At 45.0% G+C, this 19,384-nt stretch overlaps 1 protein-coding gene and 1 pseudogene across 2 annotated transcripts in view; both read right to left on the bottom strand.

Moving 5' to 3' along the window:
* The window catches only part of Tiam1 (TIAM Rac1 associated GEF 1), a 342,013-nt gene that overhangs the window by 116,028 nt on the left and 206,601 nt on the right, over positions 1-19,384 (bottom strand). For both annotated transcript variants that reach the window (XM_027415559.2, XM_035444349.1), the window contains one exon: positions 7,018-7,186. The gene's annotated coding sequence lies outside the window, so the exon portion shown is untranslated. The remainder of the gene's footprint in view (positions 1-7,017; positions 7,187-19,384) is intronic.
* On the bottom strand, positions 10,356-10,748 carry LOC100756592 (annotated as a pseudogene).

The following is a 19,384-nucleotide window of genomic DNA, read 5'->3' as shown; positions in this document are numbered from 1 at the left end:
GCAGAGGCAGGTGGAGCTCCAAGGCTAGCCTGGTCTACAGAGCAAGTTCCAAGACAGCCAAGGCTACACAGAAAAACACTGTCTGGAAAAAGCAGTAAAGACGATTCCTCTGTGTTTTGCCAATAAACAGAAGATTGGGAAGAAGTGACAGTTGTAGCCCAGTTTCAGACTCACATGGGTTGAAATTCAGAGGAAGGAGTGAGAGCAAATGAGCAGAGTGGAAGAAAAGGCCAACTGTCAGCTCACGAGTCACACTTACCCTCCCATAGCACATCTATCAAAAGCCCGAGAAGATAAATGAGAGTTTTCTGGGTTAGGTTTCCTTCAGCCAAGAGAAAACCAATCAAGTTAAAAGCCCCAAGAGAGTGTTCCTAAAGGAAATGGCCCAACGAGCAAGAATTATAACAACCCATGCATCACGCTGGCGGGTCTGCTGGATTAATAGCACTTTTAGTAGTAAGATCCTTTTCATGTGCCAAGGTAGGAAGGAAGCCATTTTTATCTTCGGCATAAGAACTTAGAGACAAATGCCAAATCTCCTAAATCCTACCAGGACAGATTCTCAGGGGAGGACCTCAGCAGAGTCAGAACAAAGTATAAAGCAGCAGGAGTTAAGAAAAATAAGTTTCTAGGGGCTGCAGAAGCACTCCCTAATTTGAAAGCTTTCCCCAAGGGAAAATTAACAGGCTTGTTAATTCAGGATAGAAAGTGACTTTTACAAAAGATCTCTACAAAAAGACTCTGCATTCGGACCAAAGGGTTAATAAATACACATAAAGTTCAATAAAAGCCAGAGATGAGCAGCTGAGCAGTGCCGCATGGTTACCACACAATAACAAGTAAAGTAGAGGTGGTCTTCAGGAGAGGAGGATAGACATAAATGCACAGAAAAGACAGATAAAAATGCAGCAATCTTGAAACAGGCACGGACCACCACCCCAAACATGTCCATCTGATGCCCAGGCAGAAGATCTCACACTACAGGTTGTAGTCAAAACGCAGGTGCCTTAAAAATAGTGTATAAAGTCAGCTTCAGGCTGTGTGCAAAAGATATGTGCATGAAATACAAATGAATCAAGCAGCCACACTAGGGTCCCACACCAAAATAGCCCAAATATCCTGAAGTCTGGAATCTGACACACTTCTGGCCCCAGCATCCTGGCTAAGAGACATTGAGACCTGTGGCAGATCTCAAGCTGGGAAATCTTACCAGCATCTTTCATTCTCAGGGGAACACTTATTTGGATCCCCAGTGGTCCAGGCAGCTCTTACCTCCAGAAGGCATTGGAGGCAGGGGCACAATTTTAGTATATGAACAGTGCTCAGCATTTAAATCTCAGGCTCAAGGCCCCTCCTCATGTGCTTCCTTCTGCCTGAAACCCTCTTACTGGTGTCTGTCTGACTAATTCACTCAGTTCACTGACACCCAAAGCCACCACAGTGCTGTGAAGGAGGTCTCTCCTGCAGAACTCAATCCTTAACCTCCCCCCTCCCAATGTTTATCATAATCTAGTTCACATGGCATGGCACACAATGGAGGTCATTTGCTTATTGTCTTACTGTGGCCCTTCCCACCAAAACCATGTCAGGAGAGCTGAATGTTTCACTTGTTGTGTTTCCTCTTATACCGTCATTGCCCAGAACAGAGCCTGACGAGGAGTTAGTGCCCTATAAAAAGGAAGCAAACAACCAAATAAATGAATACTGAATAGCAAAAGGCCCTCGGATCTAGAAGGTGACAGCTCACACAATAAAAGACAGACATGGAGGCTGAAGAAATGGCACTTGCTGTTCATACATACAGAGGACCAGGGTTCGAGTCCAAGAACCCACCGGGCATTTCACAATCATCTGTAAACTCGAGTGGGTGGTGCCGCCCTCTTCTGGCCTCCTTGGGCACTGCATGCACATGGCACACAGACGTACATGCAAGCAAAACACCCATACACAGAAAATGAAAAATTAAGATAATCGGGACCAACAGGTAGGTTCCACACTGCGTTTGTCTGTGAACTGTAATTCTCCACTCCTGCCTCAGTCCAACGAATCCCACCTGCACTCCCTGTCTCCCTCCGTGGTTTGAAGCTGCCTGCCAGCACCTGCCTGCCAGCTGAGCTGAGAGGCCTTGTCTGCCTGTAGTCATGGTCAGAGGGCAGAACTGCTCACGTCCAAGACAACTCAGGCAGAGTGGGGGAAGGGCACAGCAGCATGATGGCTGGGTAACATTTCACAGTGACAAGTGTGAGCTCAGAAGGTCCAAATGCTGCAGGGCTCTCTGGGGGCCAAGGGTCAAGGGCAGAATAGGTACAGCTTCCCCATTCTCATGAACACCACGATCTCTTAGCAAAACTAAGGACACAAGCTTTCCAGTGAGTAATTATACTAACTGGGCCTTCAGGCTCCATCAAGTTAAATACCCAACGAGAGTTAGCAGTTATCTTTTTGAAGGTTATCCAAATGCAGATGGAGGGATTGATTCCGTAGGATCCCTTAGCTTACTAAGTCCATTTGGCAAAATGATACAGATACTGTATCCCATATTGTTACACAATGATGCAGATACTGTACCCATATTACCACAAAGTGATACAGATACTGTGAGCCATATTAGCACTGGGACATACAGTGAGATGGGTATTCCAAAGAACACACACACTGTAACAGGGCCAAATCCCTGCTGTCTCACCACACTTGCGAGCCATGAAACCAAGAGAGAAATAGGGAGCAGGCATACCCCTTTAGTAAAATTTCCCATTATTCTTAATTCTTTTTGAAATAAAAAATTTGAAACTAATAAATTAAGCTCTTACTGAATGGAATAGTCTGGTTTAAAAAATCAAATCTAAAAATAAGGAAATTTTCTGAAGAAATACATTTAGAATCCTCCCAACCTCTTTCTTTTTACCTAGAGATTACCTGGAACATTCCACTACATCCCCAATGAATTAAGGAATTAAAAAAACAAACACTAGCTGGGCGTTGGTGGCACACACCTTTAATCCCAGCACGCGGGAGGCAGAGGCAGGAGGATCTCTGTGAGTTCGAGGCCAGCCTAGTCTCCAGAGCGAGTGCCAGGATAGGCTCCAAAGCCACAGAGAAACCCTGTCTCAAAAAACCAAACAACAACAACAACAACAAAAAACACTTAGTAGACATCAGCTAGGAAAATGCTGCCAGGAAATGCAGAGAAAAATGTTCCAAAGTAAGGTTAAATAAAAGAGGGGGTGACTATCTGGGAGCAGAACTTTTGTCTCACTGAAGTAGTGAGCAAAAACGGACTGTTAATTTCCAACATCAGTAAGGAGCTAAAGCACTACCTCACTCCATCAGTCACCATGAAAATCTCTACGCCAAAGATAAACAGAAGCAGACAGACTGAGGAAGAGCCCAGAAGCCACCCAATAGAGCAGCAAGTCCTTCCTTTGTTTTTTATTAATCCAAATTCTCTTAAGGCTGAGCATCAAACACAGTTGTGAAAAGAACTGTGGATTGTCCTGTGCTCCCATCCTGTGCTCCTGCACAGAAGCAAGAACAGTCCCTGGAAGCCGGAGGGTGAGCAGGGACCTCGGACAGTGAAGGACTGGAGACAAGTCTCTCCTAATGCGTGCAAACATGTCTTGGACGTGCATGTCTCAGACCAACTCAAAACAACACAGCAAAGACTTATGGCTGAGCAGCCCAAGTCTCGGGCTGACCCTTGTGGTCACAAATGTAGCATAAACCTGTTGCAAAAGCACTGGATACCAGGCTGACATGGGAGCCCACAACATGGGCTTGTGATATTAACCCTAAATTCAGCCAGCGACTTTGAGATTCCTTGCTGGAGTAACAACCACCACAAGATCCATGCCATCAGCGATTTTCCGTAAGATCCAGAACCTCAGAACACGATGTTCAAACCCCCCTTGTAGCATTCCTAAGAACAAGGAAAATGTGATCAGCTTCTGGGTAAAAGTCATCAGCAGATGTCCAGTGACCCAGACAGTGGAATTATAACACAAAGAACTTTAAACAGTTATTATAACTATCTCCTCCTCAAGTAAAAGTAAACATGCTTAAAACACGTGAAGAACGTAACTGCTAGGTCATTATGGTGGCGCACGCCTTTAATCTTCACACTTGGGAGGCAGAGGCAGGCGGATCTCTGTGAGTTTGAGGCCCGCCTGGTCTACAGAGTGAGTTCCAGGACAGTCTGGGCTACACAGAGAAACATTATCTCAAAGACGAAAGGAAAGGAAGGAAGGAGAAGGAGAGGGAGAGGGAGGGAAGGGGGAGGGAGGGAGGGAGGGAGGGAGGGAGGGAGGGAAACTCTTTGCTGTATGGGATCATCATGAAAAACAATGACATGCTCAAAGAAACACCACATTTTTAAGTTTATTTATGTTCATAGGGGTTTTGCCCGCAGAGGTTGGAAGAGGCATCTGATGCTCTGCAATTAGAGTCACAGGCTCACAGTGTGAGCCACCATGTGGGTGCTTGGGATTGAACCCAGGTCCTCTGGAAGAGCCATATGTGCGCTCAACCACTGGGACATCTGGCCAGCCCCCAGAACACATTTTTTAAAGGGCATTATATAAAAGTTAGGGTCACTCACACAAAAGTCTGCTTAGTCCAGCCGCCTTTTCTTCAAGTTGCTTGGGAACACATCAGCCCTCTGAAAACATAACCTCTGACAGAGAATCTAAGCTTGGGAAAATCTAAACTATTATTAATATTGGAGGGGCTGGTGAGTCTTATATGTCTAAAATTTATTGTGTATCTTACATTTTTAATTTGGTAAAAGTCTTGGGCAGACAGAGCAAAGAAATATAGTCCAGCAAGTTCAGGTGACTGAGGGAGAAATGGTGAAGAAACAAAAAGGATACAGGAGAGTATGCAAATAACCACATCCCTTGAGCACAAAGGAGATTATAATAATGTTTTTATGATTTATGATGTCTAGTTCCCTAATGACACAGGGCTTTCTGTGGCAGACAGTAGGATGCTCCATCCCAGTGAAGGAAACCCCGACAGTAGATTGGCTGGCCCTACCTTGCCCTAGCTAGAAGTCAACAACCAAAACCACCATCCCACCATTAATACTAAACGTCTCTGGAACAAGACTCCTCTTACCCACAAAGGAAAACTTCTATTAGAGATGAGATCTAAGCCACACTCTTGAGAAAGGTAAATTTCCTCATGAATACTAGTAAGTAAATATTTCCCTGTCTTCCACAGGGAAATGTGTGAAGGAGGGAGTGTTTATAGGACACTTTAATTTTCACCATGGTTGATTATACTTCTGAATCCAAACTCTTACACTAGGTTAAATAAGTACTCTACCTCTGAGCTACATCCCTAACCACAAAATTCATTTTGTGTTTCGTTTTTATGAACACACACACACACACACACACACACACACACACACACACACACACACACACACACACACAGGCTTGCATGTATGTGTACACACACGTGTATGAAGGTACCAGGAGACACCAAAGGAGGTCCCTGGATGCCCTAGAGATGGAGTTACAGGTTGTTTTGAGTCACCTAGCAAGGGTGCCAGCAACCAAAACTCTGGAACTCTAGAAGAGCAACAAGTACTCCTAAGGGCTTAGTCATTTCTCCAGCCACTATGTTTTTCTTTCTCTTTCTTTCTTTCTTTCTTTCTCTCTTTCTCTCTTCCTTCCTTCCTTCCTAAGGAAAGACAAATAATGAAACATTAACAATCAATGATTTTTTTTTCAATTTAAAAGAGTAAAGATGTCACACTACACAGATAGCTACAACAAAATGTAAACTCTGAGCAGACGGCTTGGGAAAGGCTCTAAGACAAGGAAAAGTCTACCTAGCTTACATCTATGTATCCATTTCTAGCTCTGATTCATGGCACTTTGACCTCATCAAAGCCATTTATTTCCACCCAGTCCTTCCGGTTTAGTGCTCCTTCTTATGGTGGTGGCCATCGCCCACCTACCCTGCGCCTGTTCTCCACAGGAATTTCAGTGCTGTCCATTACTAAGACAGCCATAGAGCAAGGGCATTTCAGAGTCTATACAGCACTAGACAGCAAGGTCTGTGACATTAGACAAATCCTGTCCACATCACAGTGGGGTCAGAAGTCAGCTGTGCAAGCCAGGTCTCACTTCTGTGGGTGAAGGCAATGCGAGCCCCAACCATGAGCCAGCTAACAGTGGATGTGGTTATAATATTAGTAGCACTTCCCACTCCCCCGAGGTATCTAAAAATTTTATTAAAATAAATGCAGCGATTACCCTTCTGTGACTGGAAAACAGGCCTCCGAGGCCCAAGTGGAAAGGATGAGATGTATTTATTTCAAAGTTAAATTTGAAGTGAAAAATCACAAGACAACAGATTGCAAATTTAAAATTAGATTCTAGTGGGAGGTCTTGGTTTGGAGCCTGTTTTTTCCCTACTGGATGCTGTGCCTGAAGACGGAGGGGGAATGGTCTAAGATTAAACAGACGAAGCTCTGAAAGTTTTTACTAATTCGTTACAATGCACGAACAGTTTTTGCCAAGTCACACACAAATACCCCTAACCCAAGGGACCAAGCATGTTTTACAGCAAATAGGCAATGGTCTTTGATTTAAAAGACTGTTATTTTGACTGTATTTATCTTTGCTCTTTAAAGACAACCCAAAGCAGAAATAAATCATTGTTTTGAGGCTGGGTCTGGGAGCCAGGTTTCCTTTTCTTTTTAAACAAACATAATCCAACATAAAGACAGTGAAACTAAGAGATGAAAGACCCTGAGGGCAATTCACAGGAAAAGAAAAGACTTCATAGGTACCTACTTGATCTTTCCATTTGGTTTTGGGCTAACGCTAATGCCTTTCAATTGTTAGATGGGTGCAGCTCTAATCCACAGAAGTGATTCCAAATTCCTTTCCCACCATGGATACACAGCATAGTAATTTCAATTACTGTGGTCCACTGTCTCCCTCCCACAATCTATGAAGTACTTCCACTCAGTCACACAGCTTCTGATAACATGTACAAACCTACCTTAAAAGGCAGCAGTGGTGCCCAGCCCAACTGGCCCCAAGAGCACTGTGGCATCTAGATACTGAGGCTGGTAATGATGTCAGCGGCTGGAGTCGGGGCGTGTGTCAGCACCTGCCCCACAGGGTGCCCATCAGGGTCTCACCTGAGTCTGGGAGAATGAGCCAAAAACCTGGAGAAGACAGAAAAACAGAAAGGCAACGGTCAGGCAGAAAAAAGAAACAGCACGCTCATCAATTCTCCAATATCAACTGTATGTGAGATATGATGCCCTTGAATAAAGAGATAGGACATTTGGTACAGGCATAAGCCGGCAGGCTCAGTCAGATGCACGGAAATGCCAGTGTATTTGTACTGATGGCCACACAGAGCCAGCCGGGCCAACTCTGGTATTAACCTGGCTGTGGATTCGGGCATTGGCTGACAGCAGCAGGTTACAGGTCATCGTTGTCTCTTAATTGTCAAAGGGTGTTAACAGGAAGGCAAGGGAGCAAGGGAGCCTTGATGATCTCACAGAGGCACCTCGCTCATAAAGAGACTAGAAGTCAATGACATAGGTGAGCCCACAACTTAATTCCACAAACTTTCTTGACCTCTGTGCGTTCCCTTCAGGTGGCAAACAACATAGTCGGAGAAAGCTCATGAGGAAAACATAGAGCAAAGAACTTAGGTAAAAGGTGTAGACAGTATTTAGCAAAATAATTAGTAATAATGACAATACATTGACAAAGAACAGCTCCGAGAGAGACAGTGCTATTGGGTCCTTCCTTTTTTTTACACCTGAAGCTGAGGCAAAACTGCAAATACTAAGGCTAGCAGAAAGGCCTGAAGGGTATCTTAGAGAGGATTCAGTTCTACCCCTCTCCAACCAGACATTCCTCTGCAGGCTGTTGGTGGTTGCAGCAAGGTAGGACCCAGAGATGGCAAACTCTTGGATTGGGAACACTGAGAGAAATGCCTACTGTGTGGTAAGGAAGCACACAAAGGCAGTAAGTAAATAAACACATACATCCACACAGAATACAACAGTGAGCTTTCTTGCTCCTTTATCTTGGAAAACGTGCTGTTTAGCCATGAAGCCCCGTGACTCACACTAGCAGGGGAAGGAACAGAAGTTCTAGTCACACCCCGTTATTAACCCACAATGTGTGCCCTTTCCACAACTGCCCCCACTGCCATCCTGTCCATCCCCTTTTCCAAGGCACCCCCCTTCAACTGCTCTCTGCAAATTTCCCAAATTTCAAAGCAGTTCCTGAATTGCTTAGGAACTGGCAGATATTAATAAGCAACAACCCATTTATATTGAAATGGACTCATTACCGTGCCAGCTGCCAATAATTTGCAAGGCTGGATCCTCACTGGCAGAACGGCCTTGCAGGCGGCTGTCCCTCCACCTGCACCACGGAGGCTGATAATGCAGTTTTTATACTTAAAAACAAATTATCCTATCTACCAGAATTACAATGTTTTCTATCTATATTCTTCTAGGCCTGAACAAAAGAACTAACTGAAAGGATAAAAGTATAGGACATTATTCAAATGGAAAACAATGCCGAGTCTGTTTGGTATGGTTTGTTTTTAAATTTTTCCTCCTGATCTTGGGAGGAAAGGAAATTTAGCCATAACCTTGTCTGTAGAATTGAGACATGAGGTAGCCTTATAAGGAGCCCACGTTTGTTCTTTTGTAATCAGAAGATATTCTGAGAGCACAATGTGCCAACAAGCACTCATTGTGGCTGTAAGTTCACGGACACCACAGTGACCTTGTAAATGTGTGCCAGGCTGCCTTGAGAAACATTAGCATCCTGAGTTTTCTTCAAGACCCACAAAGGGTTCTAAACAACCAGAAGGCAACTATGCACAAAGCTGAGGGATGGGAGATGGAGCCTGGGGGGCCACTGCAAACATTCATCACAACTTGGCTTTGCAAGTTGAAAATTCACTTTGCAGAATTAAGGACAGACTGTTAATTTTACCACCATCTGAAACTGGGGATAATAACAGTTCCAAACTATTGGGCTGTTATGAGCACTAAATGAGACCGTTTGTGTTATATAATCCACTGCCCGCCTATCCAGTGATCAGTTCTGCTAAGTGTGAGCTACCCTTGCCGCTACTGTTTAACGTTTATGACCATAAGGAGCACACTGGGGGATGGGCTTCTGTAAAAGGGGCTAGCATATCACCACATTCACTGATTCTTACAAGAAGAATGAAGTCCAGCCCTTACGTTTGTTATGAAACAATCTGGGGACCAGATTAACCCAGCTGGCAATGGGGCACACTCAGCTTGCCAATGCTCCTGTGCACACACAAGACAGGCTTACAAAGCCCAGCAGTTCCCGCCGATTTTCTTACGCACATGCAGGCGACCACTCTGACGTACTGAGGTTTGCAGTCTCACTGTGACTCACCTTCCTCACAGACAATTTCCCTGCCAGATATCAAATGACCAGTTTGCAGGTACACAGGGTTGAAAATCCACCTGCCCCAGTTCTATGGAACGATGAAGGCAAAGCTGACATTCCAGTTCTGCAGTGTTTCAGCTGGATCCTCTGTGGCTCTGTTGCTGGGGATTTTGGGGGGTTGGGTGGGGGGTGATTGTTCTGTTTTGTGTCGCTTTACAAGTTCCAAGAACCAACTCGTACAGAGAAAAGAGCATTGTACTTGCCTTCAAAGTGCCTGGCTTCAATGGTCAGACTCACTAAATTCTACATAAGTGTGTTAATTCTTACTTTGTCCTTTTTTCATGCCCCCAAACATCTGTAACTAGTCAATTAATTTATTGAGAACCACAAAGTTTTCTGACTCTCAAAACCTAAAAGTGGGGGGAGGGATAGGGCAGGGTCAAAATTCTGAACATTTCTCTCATAAAATAAGTAACAAGAAGATTTAGGTTTCAGTGTTTGTATTAGCTCTCAAATCAGAATGGGATGGATGGATGGATGGATGGATGGATGGATGGATGGATGGATGGGTGGGTGGATGGATGGATGGATGGATGGATGGATGGATGGATGGATGGGACAGACAGATGGAGGATAGATCAATCAATTGATCTAGGGCACTAAAACAATAATGACTTAAAAATCAACAGTTTTCTTTTTTGTTTGTTTGTTTGTTTTTTTGCCTTATCTAACTTTTTATTCAATTGGGAACAGTTGACAACATGGCTGCTAACTTTCTTGCAGACTGAACTGGAGAAGGGAAACCGAGGCAGGTAACTAGATAAGAGACTTGGAGGAATTCAGAGAGAGGTGAGGAAGAGGGCAGAAGAGTAGGGCAGGGCACATGCACAGGTGGATTCTGGGAGGCACCCCCCCCCCAGGCACTCTCTGGCCTGACGTGGTGGCTGCAGGAACATCGAGGAAAGACCACAGGTCTTTGACACATTTCAGTCCTTCCTGTCATAAGGCGGCTGTCAGGATGTCCCAGGACCCTGCCTCCGGGGCTTACTAGCACTGAGCCAGGGCAGTTTTGATGGCGGTCACCAGTTTCCGAAACTTGCTTTCTGTATCTACATAGCCATCACCTCTCTTCTTGGAGTGAACCAACTTTCAGGCTACTGTCACTTCAAAGAACCCAGTGACCTGGGGAGTCCCCTCGCCACAGATGCCCAGGCATCCAGGGAACTCATGTTCTAGCTTCTCCTTGAGCTGGAGATACATGGGCTTCTAGCCTCAAGCTCCACAATACACGACTCAAACGGCGAGTGCCATTGCTGCTGATCACATCCCCACACTGCTCGAGGACCCGACCCACAAGCAACAAGGACTTCAAGGTCTCTCTTTTGTTTTTTAAATCGTTAAAGACTTAGAGTGAAATTATGAAATTATACAGAAATAATTGAAAATAGGGAGGCCTGTAAGATGGCCCAGCAGGGAAAGGCTCCTGCCACCAAGCCTGAGTTTGATTACAGTGGATGTCACAGCAAAAAGAAAAAACTATTTCCCACAAGTTGTCCCGTGACCGCCACACATGTTCCATGATAAGCTCAGTGTGTGTGTGTGTGTGTGTGTGTGTGTGTGTGTGTGTGTGTGTGTCCATCTGTGCACATACTCCCACACATACAAATAAAATGAAATTAAAAATAAAAACAATAAAGGCAATTACTACTGGAAAAGGAAACAAAGTCAAAGTGGGGAGCAAAGGTGCCAGTATACATCTACTGAGCTACACATCCAGCTTAATTTCACAGGAACCCTGGTTACAGTCAACAACTGCAATGTTCCTACAACATGGTATCTGTAAACCACACAATGTCCACATCAGTCTCTCAGCAGGACACATGTCCCCACTAAAAAGACAGGAACTCCATACTTTCTCATGGGCTCAGCAACAAATTTCATATATATATATATATATTTTTTTCTTTAATTGACAACTTATTGGGGAAGTAAATACAAACCCTTTAATTCTGAAGCAGCAGTCTGGAATAGATTACACAGAACCCTGAAGAATGACCTGGCTGTCATTTCCTGGGTGGCTCTCCCTGGACAGCGCTTGCCATCCAAGGTGCTGAACTATGATGGAAGGATAAATGGAAGTCAAACATTTTGGCCCTGACCAGTGACCATACTCAACTGTGTCAAAGACAGTTCTACTAAGGCTGTGCTTACACAGTTTGTCAAAACTGAGACTACAGTGTGGGTTCACACACACACAAGGATGAGTGCCCACCTACTTCTCAGGTGACCCACATGACCACTGAGGGCTCTGGGGCTGGGTCAAGAATCCTAGCACAAGAGCAATCGTCTCCTGGTATAGACGAATGAGCATGGTATGGAACCCAATTGTTACCCCATAAAACATGAATGTAATGACTTTTAGCTCAACCAGTTTTTTTGGGGTTTTTTTGTTGTTTTTTAAAGATTTTATTTATTTATTATGTATACAACATTCTGCTTCCATGTATATATCTGCACACCAGGAGAGGGCACCAGATCTCATAATGGATGGTTGTGAGCCACCATGTGAGTGCTGGGAATTGAACTCAGAACCTCTGGAAGAGCAGTCGGCGCTCTTAACCTATGAGCCATCTCGCCAGCCCCCATTGTTTTTGTTTTTGTTTTTTAAAGATTTATTTATTTATTTATTTATTTATTTATTTATTATGTACACAGTGTTCTGCCTGCATGTATGTCTGCAGGCCAGAAGAGGGCAGCAGATTTCATTACAGATGGTTGTGAGCCACCATGTGGTTGCTGGGAATTGAACTCAGGACCTTTGGACGAGCGGGCAGCACTCTTAACCTCTGAGCCATCTCTCCATTCCCGCCCAACCAGTGTTTTAAGGAAAATATCAAACCAGTCAAGTGAAAATCCCCAAAAGTTTCCATGTATACCCCATTGCCCTAGTTCTGAGCAATGTTGCCTCCTAATATAGCCAAATGTACCCACAAGGTGATGAAGCAAGAGGCGGATTCACAGAATCACCACTTGTTGGGGTGCAGGCTACAAGTCGGGAGCCATCCACTAAAATGTTTATAATTTTGGAGCAGTGGATCTCTGGCAATACTTAACAAACAGGTTCTGCTGGGACAGACATGACCACATAGAAAGTCTGTCGGACTGAAGTCTTCTGCATCCCCTACCTAGGGGGAGCTACCATTTAAGGAAAGCATACTCTCCGGCTTGCACTTGTGTTGATGGCTTTGGGCCAAAATACTCTGATTCTAAGTTTCCTCAAGTTACCCCTGTTATCATCTTGCGCTACAGACACCTCCAGCTGGGACCCGCCAAGGCACCGGGACACCATCACCACTGCAAAGCTTCCTACTAGTGTCATTTGAGGGAACTTGGAAACCTCCGGTCCCTCGGGGATCTGCTCCACACACAGCTGGAGCGCTGAGCTCCCAAATATTCACACAGCCTGGTGCTAAGAGTGGCTCCAATGAGGCCCGGCTTCTAAAGTGGATTTGAGGACTTTTCAGGACACAGTATGGCAGTGACATGAATTCAAAAAGAATTTTTTAAACCCCAAGCATCATCTTTCTCTCTGTCGTAAGCTGTAAGGCGGCTGACCACTGGAGAACCTCATGCAGCTTCCAAGCATAATGGCCATCTGAGGCCAGAGCACAGCTTTGGGCCCTTAGCTTCAAGACAGCGTTGCATCAACAAGCATACCCATGATGTTGTGTGAGAAAATGGAATCTTTTATTCCCACCTCCCTAAAAGAATGGCACAGAAGCAAACCATAATTAATGTCTAACACCACAACCCTGTCCTTCTCCGTCTCACTGCCATGAGGCTTTACTGTCAGGGCGTTGCCAGTGACAGCAAAGGGTTGCCTCAGAGCCATGAGAACAAAGTTGAAGAGGACGGGATTCAGGTACAAGCACTTTCAAATCTCCGTAGAAACGTTAACAGTCCAATTCTTTACACTGCATGCCAGAATAAGGCTCGCATCATCGTCTCAGGTCAGGCGAGCTTTCAAAACACACCACTTTGCTCAACAATCATTTTCCAGAATCATCAAGCCACTCAGATCTCTTTCCTGGGACAGATCTGCCTCTCGTTCTCATGGAAACTAAAGCGTTCACCACGCGCCAGAAAAGCCAGTTTCCTGGGACACGTGGCAGGGTGGATGGCAGGTGATATCTGCTCCTCATCCACTGTCAAGAACTGATGATCCAGGGGGAAGATGTGGTTCAAATCCTCTGGGTTTCCAAACCCAAGATCATCCTTGAGCCAAAGCACACGGTTCCAGGTCACTGTCAAGAAGAAAGGCAACCATAGCAATGGAAGCAAGGCCACAGAAGCTGCTGTCACCTCGCAGGTCTGCTTTGGTTCAAAGAGACCCAATATATGAAAGAAACACTGTACTGTAGAGAGGTCTACGGAAGTCCCTGGACATTCCTGTGTAGTCTAGCAGGGAAATGGGGGGAGGGGTGTTCCAGCCCAACCAATTTACAGTAAGGTAATCAGGGGGTCCTTTTCCCTTGCAGAGCGAAATGAGGTCACGATCCACCATTCAATTCTCCAAACTTCTCTGTAGGCCAAACTCCCTGCCCAGGGCTGTCTGTCATTCATACAGAAAGGGAGGCCACACTGGGATCTCCGGAGTGAGGCCACAAGCCAATATGTCTGCCATGCCAATGAACAACAAGAGCTGGGACCTCTGTGACACAGAGATGACAGGAGAAATCACTCTAATGGCGGGCCAAGGAACCATTTCATTGGCCCCAAGAGGGCCATCTAGTAAGAACCCTGCCCTTCTCTGGGGCTGCTTTCTGGCGGGGCTCTGTTGCAGATGCTATTGGCGGGAAGTCCTAAGGGAAGGCAGGGCTGTGGCATAGTGAAGTTAGCAGGAGGCCAAGCGCTGGGAATGCAGGGGAAGGGAGACACTCCAGCAGCGTCAGGTCTGTACACGAATTCATGTACTAATAACCAAGGGGGTTGATAAGTCTGATCATGGGGAACCACAGATGTCAACCATTTCAGTGTGACACAGTCATGTACTTTGAAATTAAGTTGAATGACTTTTTAAATTGTTTTAAAATAATTCCTCCTGAGAATTTTCAAAGTGCAGAAGAATTCTTCTCCCATGAGTCTCCATCCTTGTTTGTTTGGTTTTTGGTTTTTTGCTTGTTTGTTTGTTTTAGCTCCACCTGGCTCCTGAGTGCTGGGAGCACCACACCTAGTCCAATCTCCATCTTTTAGAAGAGACAATCCAAGACTGGAATTTGTAGACCAGGGTGTATCACAAGACGGACCAATACAATGTGAAGTCCAGAGTCCCTCTCTGGACCCCCAGTCTGGACAAGACACTCCTTCACTCACACTCACTTTCAAACATAAGGCACCTTGCAAAGCGACCTCAATACTTCAAGTCGTTTGGCAACCACACATTTGAGCCTTCCAGCTTCAGCAGACGGGACACAGTTATTTCATCGATTCTAAGAACTCACTATTTCTGCTTCAGGAGCTCTAAAATTGAATGCTGCTCATAATTGCAATGGCAATGGCATATTCGCCTCTAATCGCAGAGCCTTCTTCCCAGTGGGACACCAAACAATGGTGCATCTCACAAAAGATAGCATCACGTGAACAGAGTGCTTAAAAACAGATTTTATAATAATTATGCTTGGACTGCCCAAAACCTGTCGAGTTTTTGGCTCATGTAGAATATCAGGTAAAACCTACAATATTGAGGTCAGCTCAACCTAAGTTTCCTGGGAGGATGATGCATGTCTGAGATGAAACATGAGACCATCTTCCCATGGTGCCTATAACCTGAGAGAAGCATTACCATTTTGACACTGTTAGTAGTGAATGTCGGGGGTGGAACCAATCAATTATGCAAAAAGAAGCTGTCGAAGCTTCGGGTCCAGTCTTAAGGGGTTAAACATTTAGCTTAATTTAAGAGGATGGGAAGAAACGGTCAATGATAGGATCTAATTTTATAAGAGAAAGGATGATTTTTTTTTTTTTTTTTTTTTGGCTAAGAACTAAAACATCACTTGAACCTATTATGGCACCTTAAACAAAAACTCAGTGATAACTGGTATTTAATCTATTTTTAAATGCTAATTTTTTTGAGGAAAAAAAAACAAAATTACCCCCTTCTGTGTATTAGTCAGTTTGTGCTGCTGTAACAAAACACCTTTGGCAGGATAATCTATAGACAATGAAAGTTTATTCCTCATAGTTCTGGAGACTAGAAAGTCCCAAATCAAGGGGCCAGTGGTCTGGTGTCTAGGGAAAGCCTGATTCTCACCATCTGATGGTGGCTGAAGGTCATGTAGTAGCCAACCTCTTGCCGGGCCTCTTTAAGAAAAATAATAATAATAATAATATATATATATATATTCATGTGTTTAAGCAACTTGTATATATGTCTGTGAATCATGTTCCCACCTGGTGGGCACGGAGGCCAGAAGAGGGCATCATATCCCTGGGAACTGGACTTACAAATGGTTGTGAGCTGCCATGGGGATGCTGGGAATTAGACCCAGGTCCTCTGCAAAAACAGCCTGTGAGTGCTGAGCCACCTCTCCAGTCCCTGCAGTCCCCTTTTATAAGCACTCTTGGGGTCTAGTCATCTCCCAAAACCACCACCTCTTTCCACCATTACTTTAGGTCTCAAGTTCCAACATTTGAATTGGGAGGAGATAGTAGCAGGAGACACCAGCAAGGGACACCAGGAAGGGGGGAAACCAGCAAAGGAGGAGATCCCCTCTCAAACGAGGTCAGATAGGAAGGTCATTTAGGTGAAGACACAGATAACAGCCAATTCCAGGCAACAAAGGGCCAAAAATGAAACACATTAACAAACAACAGAACAGACATTTAAGCAGGCTCAGGAGCACCGCTAAGAACCACACCTGTAATGCTGATTTCATTATCAAGCAGCAAGAGCTTATTTATCAAAAGAAAACCCAGGCTTCTACCTTAACTGTGATTGCTTGGCCTCCAAGATTCTCTAGACTTGCAGGTACCCACCACGCTCACTGATTCCTTGAAGTCCATTTTATTATTTAAATAAGGTCTTCAGCAACCACTGTCCCACAGCTGTGTGAATCACAGGGAGATGTAACCAAGAAGCGTAATTAAGAGCATCCAAGAGCCCTTGGGACAAATACAGTATTCCCGACTGGCCTTTCCATCAGTAAAATGAGAAGTCAGTAGGGGCCTAAGGCATTGTAGAATTCTATTGATGCTCTCTCTGGTTACTTGGGCAGCCAGGCCAGCAAAGAGAACCAGGTAGTGAAGAACAGACTGGGGAGACAACAGGGAAAATGAGGTATCTCAACCCAAACTTCCTCACCAACAATTCTCCCTAAAATTAAGAGGGAAGGCTGGGTGGTGGCAGCACACGCCTTTAATCCCAGCACTCAAGAGGCAGACAAAGGTGGATCTCTGTGAGTTCAAGGCCAGCCTGAGCTACTGAGTGAGTTCCAGGACAGGCTCCAAAGCTACACAGAGAAACTCAGTCTCAAGAAAACAAAAACAAAACACAAAAAATTAAGAGGGCAGAACGGTACAGAAGTTTCTATTTCCCACCCCAGAAAAGCAATCCATGTTTCTTGGGCTGGCTTCTGTGCCCCCTTCACCCCCACACCCAGGATCCCAAAGATAAGCACTGTGGGATTTTCTCTTTTCCTCCAACAGGTGGTTGAGAATATGAAAGAAAGCATCACTGAGCCAGACCCTGAAAGCCTTGGGGCGAGAGTGACTGAGCCTCACTTTCAAAGCTGCTGGGAGACTGGTTTGACTGAGTAATTAATGTCTAATGTTCATCACAGCCAAATCACAGATTGAGAGGGAATAAAGTCACACAATGTAGTCATAAGCAGAATTCGTAAAAGTAGAAGAAGAGTCCAATCAGCCTCTGTCATGGAGAAGGGAGCTCTGGGAAGGATCAGAAACACGGGCACATCAAAGCCCCTGCAGAAAACAACCAATGCATAAAATCACAAGGAAAATCTGTGTCTCCTGTGACAGCAACTGGATTAAAAAGCTTGACATTTATTGCCAAGTAATAGCTTTGGGACCACACAGAGAGCGAGGCAGACGCTAGGCCTGGCTTAGAAGAATCGGTGCTAGAACAGTGCTCGGGGCACTGATAATGCAAGGCACTTTACAGACATCCCACTCAATAAACACTTGTCAGCATGCCCACCCGTACGGTATCAGTGTGTGCTGCTGCGTCCTGATGGCACACCTGAACTACTGTTCTAATACACTATGCACATTCTCACACATTCTCAGTGAGAACCAAAGAGAAATCCACAGAGACAGATGTAAACGCCAAACAGTGTGTCATTTTACAATGTGTGTATCCGGTGCCCATGAGGCCAGAAGAGGGTATCAGACCCCTAGGAGTGGAATTAAAAGACAGTTATGAGCCACCGTGAGGGTGCTCTTAACTACTGAGCCATCTCTCCAGCTGCCTTGCTGTTCTATTTTACCTACTTACTAAAAACTTCCTTCTTATTCTCATACGTTAGGTCTAAACTTCATACGTAAACTTATTAGGAAGTAACATCATAGAAAGGCCAACCTTTCCCAGAATAGTAAGGGTTATACCATACTACCATTCCTGGGGATATGCACTGAAAACCTAAGTTTTCTGAAAAAACTATTGTTAGCTCCAGCCCTCAACAGAGATCATTAAATTGTATGTTGTGTGTGTGTGCACTCAAAACAAAGATAGTAATAAAAATCCCTTCTCTGGTAGTTAATGAAACAATCCCCATACGCGGACGATGAACACACAACAGGAAGACACATGCCTCCCTTCCACACAACATGGGTTTCAAGACCACCCCAGACATGATAAGCCAGAAACGTGCCTCCACGCATACGCCATTTTATTGTGTGACTAATTTCAGGCACAGTTGGGGGAAGCAGCTAAGAAATGTCAAGGACTGGTCTAGAAAAATGATGGCTAACAACAGCAAGCCACAGGAAAATTTTTAAAATCACTTTTAGAAGGAGATAGTCTGCTGCAATTAGACAAAATTTTGATCATCATAGTTGTCAGAGGAGGGAGGAGATAGCACTCACCTTCCAGAGGAAAACCGCCATCTCTGGCTACCTTCCAATCCAGGGAGCCATTGCTAACAGAGGGAGTCTTGTTAGGTGATCACGTGGTCGCAGCCTCAGTGGACACCTGGCTCTGTTGATCTGTATGGCTTTCCCTCAATCATTCCCTTCTCAGTCCAGCCCTTACTCTGACTCTAACAGTACTTGTCTGTTACAGTGACCCACCCCAGGCCTTCCAGACTCCCTCCCAACCGAGGAGTACCTCCAGGGAAGACCATTCACAGTTAAAAACTCCTATATTCACACTCCTGTTGAACAAGGCCATATGGTTTGTAACGGTTAACAGATATCTGGACTCAGAAACGGGTGCAATGTGATACTTCACAGACCGCTTCCTCTCACAGGGCTGCGCTGAAGCTGCAGTGAGGTGATACACGCGAAGACACTGCCCCTTGGTGTTTAGCTGGAGCTGCCTGGGAGCTCACCATTGTCTTTCCTTCCTCCCCTTCCTCAGCCCCTGCTCCTCCCTCGAGGTCCTTGAGGCATTTTTTCCTATGTCTATCCCATTCCTTCCAAGCCCATCCTACTTTGAGCCCCTTTGCTTTAATCTCCATCATCTGTCCAATCTACCGCACTGCGTATCAACTAAACTGACACCATTCAAGACACATTCGCACAGTAGCCTCTCAGTCCCTGCCCCACTGGCTAATTCACGGATGCTCCTTGCACAAGCAGAGGACCCGCCTGGGTCAAATAGCATTATTCTGAAGATTCAAGACATCTACCCAGGAGCGTATGGAGAGCAAGAGAGGTGGGTAATGCTGGAAAGGAGCTTTCATCTGCATGGTTTTTGAAAGAAGGGACGTCTATCATCATACTTC

Source organism: Cricetulus griseus, chromosome 4 (assembly GCF_003668045.3).
Source record: "Cricetulus griseus strain 17A/GY chromosome 4, alternate assembly CriGri-PICRH-1.0, whole genome shotgun sequence".
Classification (NCBI taxonomy): domain Eukaryota; kingdom Metazoa; phylum Chordata; class Mammalia; order Rodentia; family Cricetidae; genus Cricetulus; species Cricetulus griseus.
Note: the sequence above shows the minus strand (reverse complement) of the source record. Positions and strands in the feature narration are given on the sequence as shown.